Genomic DNA, 12,838 nt, shown 5'->3' with positions numbered 1-12,838 from the left:
CTTATAATCTGCTGGGAGGATCTGTACATGCACTGCTTTGTGTAAAGGTTAATGAAATTACACAAGGGGCTGGTGCCACGGTTGGTGTTGTGCTCTCTCTCACACGCACAAGGAGCAGAGAATCGGAAAACAGAACAGGCTGTGTCCCTTGGTTGCAATTTAAATCCATACGCTTGCTGTTTTATTTTTCTTAATATTAGATGGGTTGTACTTGGAGTTCAGAAGACTAGACTGCTTTGTTACACCTTCTCTTAACCCTGTCAAACATTTTCTGTCACTGCTGAACCCAACTAAAATAAGAGTGTGTTAAAGGCAAAGATGAGTTGCAAGACCAAGACTGATGCATTATTTTAACAGTTCCACAAGAAATAGCGTAAGGTGCGTTTCCTCTGCAGGGTACGTCTTCTTCATGGCTGAGAGTAGTCAGTCTCTTATGCATATTCTGCTGAAACCAGGGCCAAATAATTCAAAAATAAATATATATGTACCCTGGAAATGGATAGATGTCCACTAAAGATGGAGCGCTGTTGCAAGATGAGGCTAGGCATTTCTCTCTGACTCAATTTCCCTAGCATTTTTTTTTTATGAATCTTCTAGTCTACACTCCTCTGTAGACAAATGAATTGTCTGAATGGACTTCTGTTGTTGTTGTTGCAACCATAATTAAGCCCAGCCACCCATGCCAAATACCAGTTTTCACAGAATTAATATTCAAATGCATCTATAAAAAAATCTAACAAACTTCATGGAAATATTTGTTCAGAGGCTTGAACCGCCACTCCCAATCTTTTTACAAATATCTAAAGACAGAATAAGGCTCTCATCTTATTTGCGAAATTGTAAATTATATTTTTAAAATATTTTCATCATTTGTGCTTTGTTATACAGGATAAAGCGAACAGAGGTACCATTTGCAGATTTCAAGTTTCAGTGGAGCAGACGTGCTGCAGCAGCCTCAGAATTTCTGTGTGGTTGTTCATACGCAGTGAATTTTGCAGGTTCAAAGAAATGTGGATTTTTACAAACTTCTTCAAAATTGAATTTAGTTTTACTTAATTTAAGAATTTAGCCAATATGCCATATTAGAAATTCTCTCATTTTTATTTTCTTTATAGGCGTAGCGATTGGTGCAACTAATTTATTATATTACAACATTTGTATATAATTTATAACATAAGTACATTTTTAGCATTATGGATTTTATAGCCGAAGTGGGCAGAGATCTTTGTCGCCCGATCACTACAGTTCTCCTGCCAGAGGTGGGCCAGTTCACTAGCAGGGGACCTTATCTACATAATCGCTACAGATTTCACAACCCCAGTCGAAATGCACACACACGCACACAACAAAAACACGGGGAGATGAAAAGGTTCTGTCGCAGCTGCAAAACATAACTTTTACAAAAAGCATATATTGTTGACAGATTTGTTAAACTATCACTTTGTCATGATAGTATAATAGGGGGCAATTAATTTGAGGAAAAATTAAGCTCCTGTGCCTTCTCGCTAATGACCTGCTGTCATCTGCACAACTGCACTGCTCCACCAGAAGCATCCAGTCACAGCCAGAATGATGATCGTTGTGCTGTCAATCATATTCATGTGTGAGCTGCTCACACCCTGCTCATTTTTCTCTTTTTTTTTCCGCAAAAACGAAGTCTGCTTTGAATTATCAGGGTTTTTAGCATGGCCACCGATGAAGTCGAATAAACATTTCTCCTGGGACAGTAAGTTGTTTCTCTGCCATTAACACATTTAGCAGTGCATTCAATGGGATGATTGACAGCGCTAAGACACTCCTCTGATTGGTTGTTTTTGGCATTTCTTCAGATGGCACTAGCAGCATTGGGAGGAGGTGGAGGAGTTTGATATTGTCACAGCTTATCTGTCTCATATTAACCTGCCATGACATGTTGAAACTTTTAACAATTGTGTAAAATGCATATTTTTGTAAAAGTTACATACTGCTTTAAGTTTCACAGAAGAAAAAAAAAATGTCCAGGAACCCATCGTGGAAATTTCTCTACAAGCCAATGTTTTGCTTGGAAAGACTGGTTGCTTTAAAGCCAAAACATCCTGAGTTCAAATCTCAGCCAGGGGCCTTTTTGACTGAAGTTTTCTTTGCGCATAAACATGTATTCTTTGAGCACTTTTACTTCCCTCTAAAGTCCAAAAATCATGTTAGATTACAACTGTAAATCACATGAAGGTGTGGGTGTGTGCATACATCGCCTGTCCAGTATGTTTACAATAAACTCTTGCACATTGACTACTGCAGATGGGCTCTGGTAACTCTGACAGAATAATCTGGACGTAGAAAAGACAGTCGCTTTGTTTCAGCGACTTGTCTGAGCCAAACTGTACAGGACAAAAACCAAGGATTAGGAAAACCAATACTACGAAATGACAGAAGGAGAGAGATTCCTTCTTTTAATGTCTACAATCTGTTCCATGTTCATATAGATGTTTGATTCCCGTGAACAGATGTCCTCTGCTCAGTTTATGTTTTTTTTGGCATGTGTTGAACTATTTGCATTTGTCAGTGTTCACATGTGTGCATTGTATTTTCTGCTGCTCCTTCTTTAAAATTTTATTTAGATTAAAATGTAGCTGCTTTACTCTTTATCTCGAAACTTGCAATTCTCAGCAAAATAACCACTAACTCTAAAGAGGTTTTTAGGGATTTATTTATTTTTTTTTATAGGTGAACATCCATTTGTTGTTTATTACCAGAATAAAAGCATTGCATTTAGCTCTCTGGCATTATCTCTAAATGTGGTGGTCATAAACAGAAGAGGAAGGTTTGATATAATACCTAGTCACTGTTAATGATGAATTAGAAAACAGCATAGATTATCATGACATTATTAGAAAGGAGGTAAAGAAAAATATGGCAAAACTGATGGAGGACGGTGGTGAAAGCGAAAACAAATGAGACAGAGTTGCACAGAAAGATCAAGTTAGAGACAGCGAAGGGTTAGAGGGATCCAGGCAGTGTTCTAATGACTTCACACCCCATTAGCCACTTAGTCTGATGCGTCACACCTCATTATGCTGCCTGGGCAGCAGTGCATGAACGCGTGAAACCGTCCACTCAGCCAGACCTGTCCACCCGCTTCAAACGTTCACTCATTTACAGCAATTAGGGTGTGTGCATTTGTGTTCACTGGGCTGCTTACATGTGTGTGGGTGTGTGTATGCAGAAAAACAACAACAACAAAAAAAAAAACATCCAACTGCTCCGCCTGTTTTTGAAAAACGAATGGTTGAAATTAGTTGTTTTAAACCCAATAAAGCCCCCTTCAACAGAGAGATGGCACCTCCCAGAAAGCAGTGTTTCTCCACGAGTTTCCCGTGGCTAACGCTGCAGCCCGAGTTTGAATTGCTGCAAGCAAGCTTCAGCCGAGCTTTCTTTGTCAATGCTCATGAGGGAGGAGGACTGAGTAACGTGCTCCAGTGGACTCTCCTTAATCACTTTCACGCAAGGGCACAGGCGCACACCCCTCGCATGGCAAAGAACGCGCACGCATTCACACACAAGGAAAGACGGTGGAGAAAAGAGAGGTCTCTACATGTCATTCCCCGCATGGGCAGCCCCAGTTGGCAGAGTGTGAAGTGTTCCTCTCCAGGACAAGGCCTGCTAACTCAAATCCCTGGCTGGCGGCCATGCTCCTCTCCATTACAAACACTGGGCCCATTTATCCCCATGCCCCCCACTTTCTCCCTCTCCAATCATACTGCCACCCTGGAGGAAATGCCACATAATGGCTGTGTACTGCTGTAATTGACATCTCTGTTCAAATAATGTCTGTTGTTTTTGCTCTGCCTGATTTGTATCTCGAATAAAATTGTCATGTCCTTAGAATGTATTAGCCAATTGATACCACCATCATGAAGATGGAGTTTCTTTTGGAAGCTCAATCCCACATTATCAAAATATATATCTGTAACTTTTCCTCTGAGTATTTTTTCATTGCTAATCATTGACTTCGTGTTGCATTAAAATGATGTGACACAGAGACCCATATCTCTTAGTCACTCTTCAAAATTGGAATTAAAGAAAAAAAAAAAGAAAATGTTATTGAAGTAAAGCAAACATGTTTTGGTCTTCATAAGTCCCATTCATACTGAGTCAAACCTGTAAGGTGGTCTTCCTTAGACGGCTGTTTTATCAGTTGGTATTAAATGTCCCAATGACTTTTTTAAACTCTAACCACTATGTATTCAAACACACTGAACATTTTGTTATGCTGCAAGTACATATGTCTATTTATTTCACTGATATTCTATGTGACATGCAAATACAGGAAAGAGTGTTTTGCATATTTATGAAGTGGAAGTTACATGATTCATGGTGCTAAATCCATGGAAAGAATATGGCATCACAGCAATCTTACCAAGACAACAACTAAGCCAAGGAAAGCACTGATTGGAGAAGCAGTCAAGGGGCCTCTGGTAACTAAGGAGGAGCTGCAAAGATCCATAACCCAAATGCAAGAATCTGCTGAGAAAAATGTGTTCGCTCCACAAATCAAAGAACAATTTTATTGAACAACCACCAAACAAAATCCAGTTTCTCGATGCCAAGTAGGAAGCACAGCAAACGTGGGAGAGCATGATGTGGTCAACAGACCCAAAGTAAACATTTTGGCCTACATCTAAAACTGAACATGGACCGTCACCCAGAACACATCACTGCTTCAGTGAAATACTGAAATTGTTCAATAGGGAGAAAAGAAAACGACAAGAGTTGATGTGCAGATGGGGGAAGCTGAATATTGGACATTCTAACGGGAATATCAGTAAAAGTCTGCAAAAGAATTACAGTTCTGGCTAAAGAAGAAGTTGTTTATTATTACAACGCCCACTGCCGTCTCCACCTTGATCCACTGATCACCTCTACAAATCATGAGATACATAAATGAATTGAACTGAATAAGTCGGGGGAACAGCTCCTCTCCTACACTTGTGTCTACAGGAAGTTAAAAACTATTGGAGATTTCAGTAACGAGGTTCGACAAGAAGAAAACGTGTATCTTTTCGCCATCCACAGTCAGTGTGATCAGGAAGGTTGAATCTACTTTCAAATCTTCTTGGGGTTTACAGTGTGTCCACAGCAACAATTGTACACATTTTTGCTAAGGGTGTCAATAATGAATTTGCGTTATATTAGTTTATTAAAGTTACCAGCACCCCCAAAGGCAAAATGATTGATAAATACAGTTAAAGTATTTGATTCGGCAAAAACCAAATCCTTTTCTGTGTTAAACAGTCTAAAAACAAAACAAACGAACAAAAAAAAAAAGTTTATTAAATATTTGCCCTTTAGGATGGCTTTCATTCGTCTGTCCTCTACAGTCACATCATGTGTTTGCTTTTCCTCAGTATTGCAGGACTCTCTCCTGACCTTCAGCAACACACCAAGAGATAATGTAGTCATGGTCAGGGAGTCGCTGCTGTCAAACACGTCTTGTCTCTGTGATGAACGCATGCTGTGTGAGCATGTCAAACATCTCACGCCTCACACCTGTCTGTTCCTATCTGCGAGCCTGCATCCCCCTCATCATACAAAAAGTGGGGTAAATAACAAAAAGAGCAAGAGGGAGGCCAAAACTGGCTTAGATGTTTTTGAAAATCTAATAAAAAAAAAAAACAAAAATAAAAAACATGCGTATTGAGAGTTAACTTATGTTGGTGCAGGGTCATTTACAATTTGCAGTTTTTAAATTTCTACATCAAAGGTGTAAGTGCAAACGTTATCGTGTTGCTCAAGTAGTAGACTAAGGTGACATAATGTTAAAGTGATCAAACCTAGCTGACTGGCAGCTGTGACAGTTGGCACAGCTTGCAGTGTGTTGGCTCCTGCAGAGTCTTGTTGGTGGGGTCACAGAAGCCTCGTTGGGACACTGCACACTGCAGACAGGAGGTCATCTTCAGTGCCAATCTTCTGTGACCTCTTTCTTCCATTTATCCTCTTTACCCCCTTCGTCTCTGTGTGCTTTGCCGTGGGGGAGATTACTTGAAATCAAAAATGGTCTCCACTGCTGCAATAAAAGTTTAGAAAGGGTGATTTTTATTTATTTATTTATTTTATTTATTTATTTTTATTTTTATTTTTTTCTGAAGCTCCTGGGTCACTTTATTAGATACAGTTTGCTAGTACCAGATTGGAGCCTTGTCTTCAGAACTGGCCCCAACACTTTGCTGCAGATCGGTCAGCTGGACAACCACGATGATGTGAAGCATGTTGGTCAGTTCAGACATGCACCACATGTCTAACCTGCTCTAATGAATGAATCAATGGAAACTGTGAATTCAACTCATTTCCAGAGATAAACATATTCAGCAAAAATAGTCAGGCTGTGGCGTTTAAACAATCCAAGATACTAAGATGGCCAAAGTGTGCCATGCAAATATTCCTCAGACCATTACACTACCACCAACTGCCTAAATCATCGATACAACGCAGAAGGGTTTCACCTTTTGTTATCCAGCTCAATTTCTGACTCTACTATCTGAATGTTTCTGCTGAAACTGAGACTCATGTAGCCAGGCAACATTTTCCAGTCAACATTATGTGTGCTTGAGATGGTATATTCTGCATGGCATTAACAAGTGGTTGTCTGAGCTGCATTTGCTTTCCTATCATGTTGAATCAGTATGCCAGTCCTCCTCTGACCTCTGACACCAAAGAATAATTTTTGCCAACACAATTGCTGTTCCGTGGTTATTTTGTAATTTTTGAGCCATTCTCTTAAACCAGGGGTGTCCAAAGTCGGTCCTCGAGGGCCGGCACCCTGCATGTTTTAGTTCTCTCCCTAGTGGTAGTAACAATCTCCTCAGCAAGTCAGTGTTCTGCTTAGGCCTTCTGATGAGCCATCATTTGATGCAGGTGTGTAAAACCAGGGAGAGAACTAAACCATGCAGGATGCCGGCCCTCGAGGACCAACTTTGGACACCCCTGTCTTAAACGGTTGTGCTTAAAGGGGCAGCATTATGTAAAATCAACTTTTTGGAGCTTTGCATCTTGTTATAATGTTCTTCCCTCATCAAAAACATGCATTGATTCTTTTTGCAGAAATGTTTGATCTCACCAGGCGGTGCCTTTTCCACAAAGCTCCTCAGAGCTGCAGGTTACAAGTCGAGTTTTCACCTGACCCCCATCCTGCAACTCTCCCCACTTAGCCCCTTCAGACTAGCGCCAGATGTAAAGAAACAAAGGGCCTAATTTCAAGGTGCTACATTGCAAAGTTAAATTTGTTTTAAATTGTGTTTGATGTATGCAGTACTTTTAACATCAGAAGGTAATATAGCTGCTTGGTTGTGACATGAAATGGCACTATGTGCGTGGAAAATGCACAATATCGCTTTAAAAAAAAATCCAGTAGATCAGTAGTTGCTGGGATTGCTCAGATGTGCATTTCTGGGATCAACAACCCTAACCCATTCAAAGTCACTAATATCTCCTTTTTTTGACCATTCTGATGTTGAGTTTGGATGAGCAAGTTGCCTTCATCATGCTCAATAAGTAACTGGACAGGTTTGCCTATAACGGTGTAGCTGCACATCCATTGCAGTGCACATTTCTACTTGTGTGGGCACGTGTGTGTTGGAAATTTAAAAGAATAAGGGAGCAAAAAAGGTGTGTCATCTTGTGTCATTTCTAGACACGTGTAACACCAGCAGGCTCTGCACATTTCGACTGCTGAACTTCACTCTCGCTGCTCGGTGGGAAGAGAGTCGGCAGACAGGTGATGAACATGCCCTTGCCCAGCGTGGATGTATACCGAATAAATATCACCCTTTATTTTTAAGGCACAGTCATGTGAGGGAGAGGAATAACATTATGTGGTCAAATAGTCTCATTATTCAGCTCAGTTCATTATTCCTTCCACAGCCTCCAATCTCTGACCCCAAGCCTGCTGTCTCCCTCTCCACCTCCAATTCACTGTTTTACCTCTACTTCTTGCACACTCACTCCTCTCTTTTGGACAGAGGTACGGGTGAGATCATAATTATGTTTTGACACATGGCGTTAGCCCCTAGAGCTCCAGGATTTTAACTCAAAGTGGGAGTTGTCAGCGCGACGTCCCATACTACTCTTAATTGGAGGGGAGGGCCACGAGGCCCGCCCACAGACTCGGGTGGCAGTTTTAATGAGGTTATGCTTATACAGGAAGTCAGAGTTGTGACAGGAGGAAACTGTCACTGGCCCGTTAGAAAGACATCTCAAAGCTTGCCGGTGTTTGTCAGTGAGAGGGGAAAACCTCTCCTCCTCTCTCTCCACAGGTGGAAACAAGCAATTAAAATAGTGGCGAAGATGTGAAAAAAAACAACCCGAGCAGCTACCCGATGATTTGGGTGAATCACCAATAAAAACTAAACATAAGAGGAAGATTGGCTTATGGGAAAAAAAAAAAAAAATACTTACAAAATAAAATCCTTATTAGACTTTCTGGAATCATGCAAAACTTAAAACATAACCTCAAGTCTTTCAACGACATGGACATCTACAGGACAGGAGTGTGTGTTTTTTCTTTGCCTTCATATGCGCCTCTTTGTTGTGTATCTTCTCACGTATGCCCTGATGTGCAAGACTTTCCACTTCTCTGACTTCAGCTTTTCTTTGGGCTCATAAAAGGTGGGAGAAGGCACGGAAAGCGACCCTGCAGACATCTCTCACCAAAACACTGGCCTTAGTGTTCTCCAGGTGCAACCTATTGCAAAAAAAAACAAAAAAAAACAAAAAACACTGGTGCCAGAGCAATGTGGCTGTTGGTAGACCGCCCTAACAAACAGGCAGTGCACAACCTTTGATCTACGCCACCCTCAAAGCGAATTCCCAGTTCTATGAAAAGGCCATTTGCAAAACGTATTAATTTCTTTCTAACCAAATCCAAAATATTGGTCCAGCGTTTTATTTCAAACAGACATTTATTTGGAGTGGGAGCTGTGTTTGTTTTCCTGAGTAGATTTTGAACAGGTTTGAGTTTCACCAGCGCTTTTAAGTGCACACATGATGTGTGGCAACGTCCAACGAAAATCATCACAGAGATCCTAGCCATTTCCTCTCTCCGAAGACCTGCGTGTTTCAGGGAAGCTGGTTTATTTTGAAGACCATGCTACTATTGCAGGTCAGGTTTTCTATGAGACATGGAAAAAAGATATACGAGAAAAAAAAGAGAGAAAAACATAGCAAAGCATTTTTGGGTTTGCAAAACGTTTTCGCTTCTAGGCATTCAGGCTCAGATTAATGTTATTATCAACATAGTTATGAGAAAGTAGCAATGTCTCAGAGCTTTGTTTTTTTAAAGATAAGCCTCATAGTTTTTTGTAAAAAAAAAAAAAAATGTTTACGAAGTTGAACAGCACACGTGTTCATAAAGCTAATAGCGGACAGCCTGGTTTTCAGATGTCAACGTCTTTAGTTTGCCTCTCCTGGACATTGTAGCATGGACTTAATAGACTCTCTTTGTCCACCGTGACAATATGTGGCTTCAGACAATTAAAAAGGTCTCCTTCCTGCCATACTGTAGATAAGGATCAACTGTGGCTGTATAGATTGGAGCGGGCTCTTCAAGGTTGTCTGGAGGTCCTTCTATGTTCAGCTCCGCATTCACGCACACATACCTCAGAGCTGACTTCTCAGAGGACGTGCAAAGAAACGAGTGAGGATCCGTCGTGACCTTGTGTGCCATAAGCCACAAGGAGTCGGACGGAGATGAGGGAACGCATTTGGTTCAAAGCAGCAGAGGACAAGGTCATGGTGTTTCTCTGGTCTGGGCAGCCCTATTTGGTTACTTGAAAATAACCTCAGCAGGTGAGCTGTGGAGATTTGGACACCGAGGTAAGAAAGAGAAGAGGGGCATTTAAATTTGGTCTTAAGATAAGGGTGTTATAGATGTGTTTGTTTTTTTTTTTGTTTTTTTTTCCCCAAAGTTGCATATCAACCAAAAAACCAAGCCTTTTGTGGCTACTTCATCTGACTGCAGGAAGTTTATCACCTTACAAGGCCAACAAGTGGATATGTGAGGATGTTAAAGTTGTGACTTCTGAAACAAAGCTCAGAGAGCAGCAATTGATAGCTTGTGTGTGTGTGTGTGTGTGTGTGTGTTCGTATGTGGCTCACAGCTTAACTCATCCCACCTACAACATCTGCTGTGTCCTATGATCAGCTCTGACTGTATTCTCACTACAACTCAGGCTGCCTTCTCTTTGATTTCACCCCCGCAAGAAATTGTCATGAGTTTCAGTGGAGAATACTGTTGCCTAACTAGTTCTCGTTCTGAAAGTTACGAGATCGTGAGAACTCGCATGCTAATGTAGCTACACAGCATTTCCTCAGCGTGTTGAAGGTGGAAACAGAAAAACGTGCTTGAAAGACGGTACCAATGATGTGGAAACTTCTGAGTACTAAATTATATTTCACAACAGGCAAAAATGAACATTCTCATCTTTTCCAGTGCATTTTGACGCTATTCAAATAAAAAAAAATAAAAGATCAAAAAAGGTCATTGCGATTATCAAATTGGTATGAATGTCACAACGATACGAAGGTGAATCACTGTGCATTCGTTTCGCGGGAAGGTTTCAGGAAACACTTCATTTACACGTTTATAGGAGCCTGTTGTGAGTCTCTGCAGTGATCACATCTGGTTAAACCAAGAATCTATAATGCTCCGAGGTCCACTTAGCTGGGCTTCTCTGACATTAATAATGCAGAACATTTTCCTAATGAAGGAACATATTTTTCCTTTTCCATTTTTCTTTCAACATGTTGAATAACTGTGTTAATCAAGGCTTTACTTTCAGATTTCCTCTCTAATGGCATATCCAGTGAAGAGAAAAGGTCACGGTGGTAATAGACTGATCTCTAGTCCTCGGGGAGATTCTACGTCTTTCTGCTCAGCTCCAGACAGACAGTCTTAGTCCCAGACATCCTCATCTGCCTCCTGCCGTGCTCAGCCCGGGATTTCAATCACAGGGCCAAATGAAATTATTAAGAGGTGTTAAACTTATTAATCATTAAATTAGCTAAATGATCCTCCGAGTACAGCCCAGATGAATGACATGTCATTCTCTAATGCAATTTGCCTCTCTACCAGGTGAAGGTCAAGAAGGGGCCTGCAGCACAAAATGTGATGGCTTCCCTTTTTATTCCTCTTTTGAATTCACACTCGATCTCTCTTTTTTCTTTGTGTCCACGTTCAAGCATTGCTCTAAGTGGGAAGCAAAAAAAAAAGCATAACAAAATAGACATTCTTTAAGGTCGAAAAATAAATTATTAAAATGACTTGCTGTCATCATCTCTTTTGGTTAGAAACACGTACAAGAGCTGCTTTCTGGTTTCAGTTTCCTTCTTATCTTGATTTGATTGGTGGGAAAGTAGGCAAGCTTTTATGTGAAACACACCTCCTACTTAACACTTTTGTTCCCTGTGTTAACATGCAGTGACATTCTATCAATATCATGTGAGAATCAGAACGCAGATACCTTGGCGTAGATGTCAGCGTTCTGTTCCTTTAAGAAATTGCAGTGATGTCGTTTTTAAGTGGGTTACATATTCAGCGAACAGGACCTGTATGAAATCCTTCTCGATCATCATGACGTCAAACTTTCTTTGATGTAGCCGACATTGAGATTCTCAAAATGTTCACAAAGACACGTTGTGCGCTTTCTCTTCTTACCTCTGACTTTCCTTCCCCAAACCATTCAGTCTGCTGGAACATTCTGGCACCATCTAGGTTGCTGTAGGATTTATTTTTTATTTTTTTTACAAAGCATGCCTGAGGTTCATGATTAATGTTCTAGTTAAGGTCAGAGATGTGAATAAACAGCCTGACTGATTACAGGCTTTGAGAGGGAATAGACAAGGTCAAGCTTGACAGAATTTTACTTTATGCACCGAGGTGAAACAAAAATTCAAAAATGCTAAAGAATTGTCAGAAAATGTTATGTTCTTTTTACGTTTTGAAATTCCTCCTTTGTGATTTTATTTTTGGTTTTATGTTCCATAAATAATTTCTCTCATAATTACTATCTTTTCATATGCATTGTTGGCAACCATAAATTGATGTATTCGTGTGCGCGTGTGTGTCTACGTGTGACACACACACCTGAGATTACAGTCTAGAGGGATTTAAATATCATTTTAATTAATCTGCTCACCTGAATTTAATGAGACATGTCCAAGGAACTGTGCTTGCATGAATTTGTGCATATGTGTGTCCATATATAAACATAGAGGAAACCGTGTGTGTGCATCTGTATGTTCAAGTGTGCATGCCTGTGACTAATGAAGTTCTTTATGGGTCTTCAAATAGCCTCCTTCATTTGGCTTTTGAAAAATAAAATGCATACATACATTAGAGAGGAGTTTCTGTATTTACCTCGCAATGTGAGCTACTTTACTTTTACAAAAGGAAAGGTTATCTGGAAATCAATTCAGTTTCTTATTAATTCAGGTGTGATTATATAATTAGTCCGTGATCAATTAGATATTGATTCCAATGCAAACAAGGGATTGGACCCCCTTGTGTTCTCTATTCTGTTTGGCAGACATGATGTGGCCATGTTCGACAGACTGACCAGTTGGCCTGCAGAACCTTGACCAGGCTTGGATCAATCCCTGATTGAACAGAACACAAAGGTTATGGGAAAATGTGGAGTTGGGATTTTGCAAAAGCAAATGTATTTTTAACATTCTGTCAATGCAAATTTAAATATTGGAATAAGCATTTTTTTTTGTATGAATGGCTGTTTTACTTTACCTTCTCTGAAAGCAAAACTCTGGCTGTGGCAAATTTTGAAAAATTACAGCAAAGTAGCCAAGAGACAGC

Source organism: Poecilia formosa, unplaced genomic scaffold (genome assembly GCF_000485575.1).
Source record: "Poecilia formosa unplaced genomic scaffold, Poecilia_formosa-5.1.2 Scaffold33, whole genome shotgun sequence".
NCBI lineage: Eukaryota > Metazoa > Chordata > Actinopteri > Cyprinodontiformes > Poeciliidae > Poecilia > Poecilia formosa.
The sequence above is the reverse complement of the archived record's forward strand: the minus strand, read 5'-3'. Positions refer to the sequence as shown.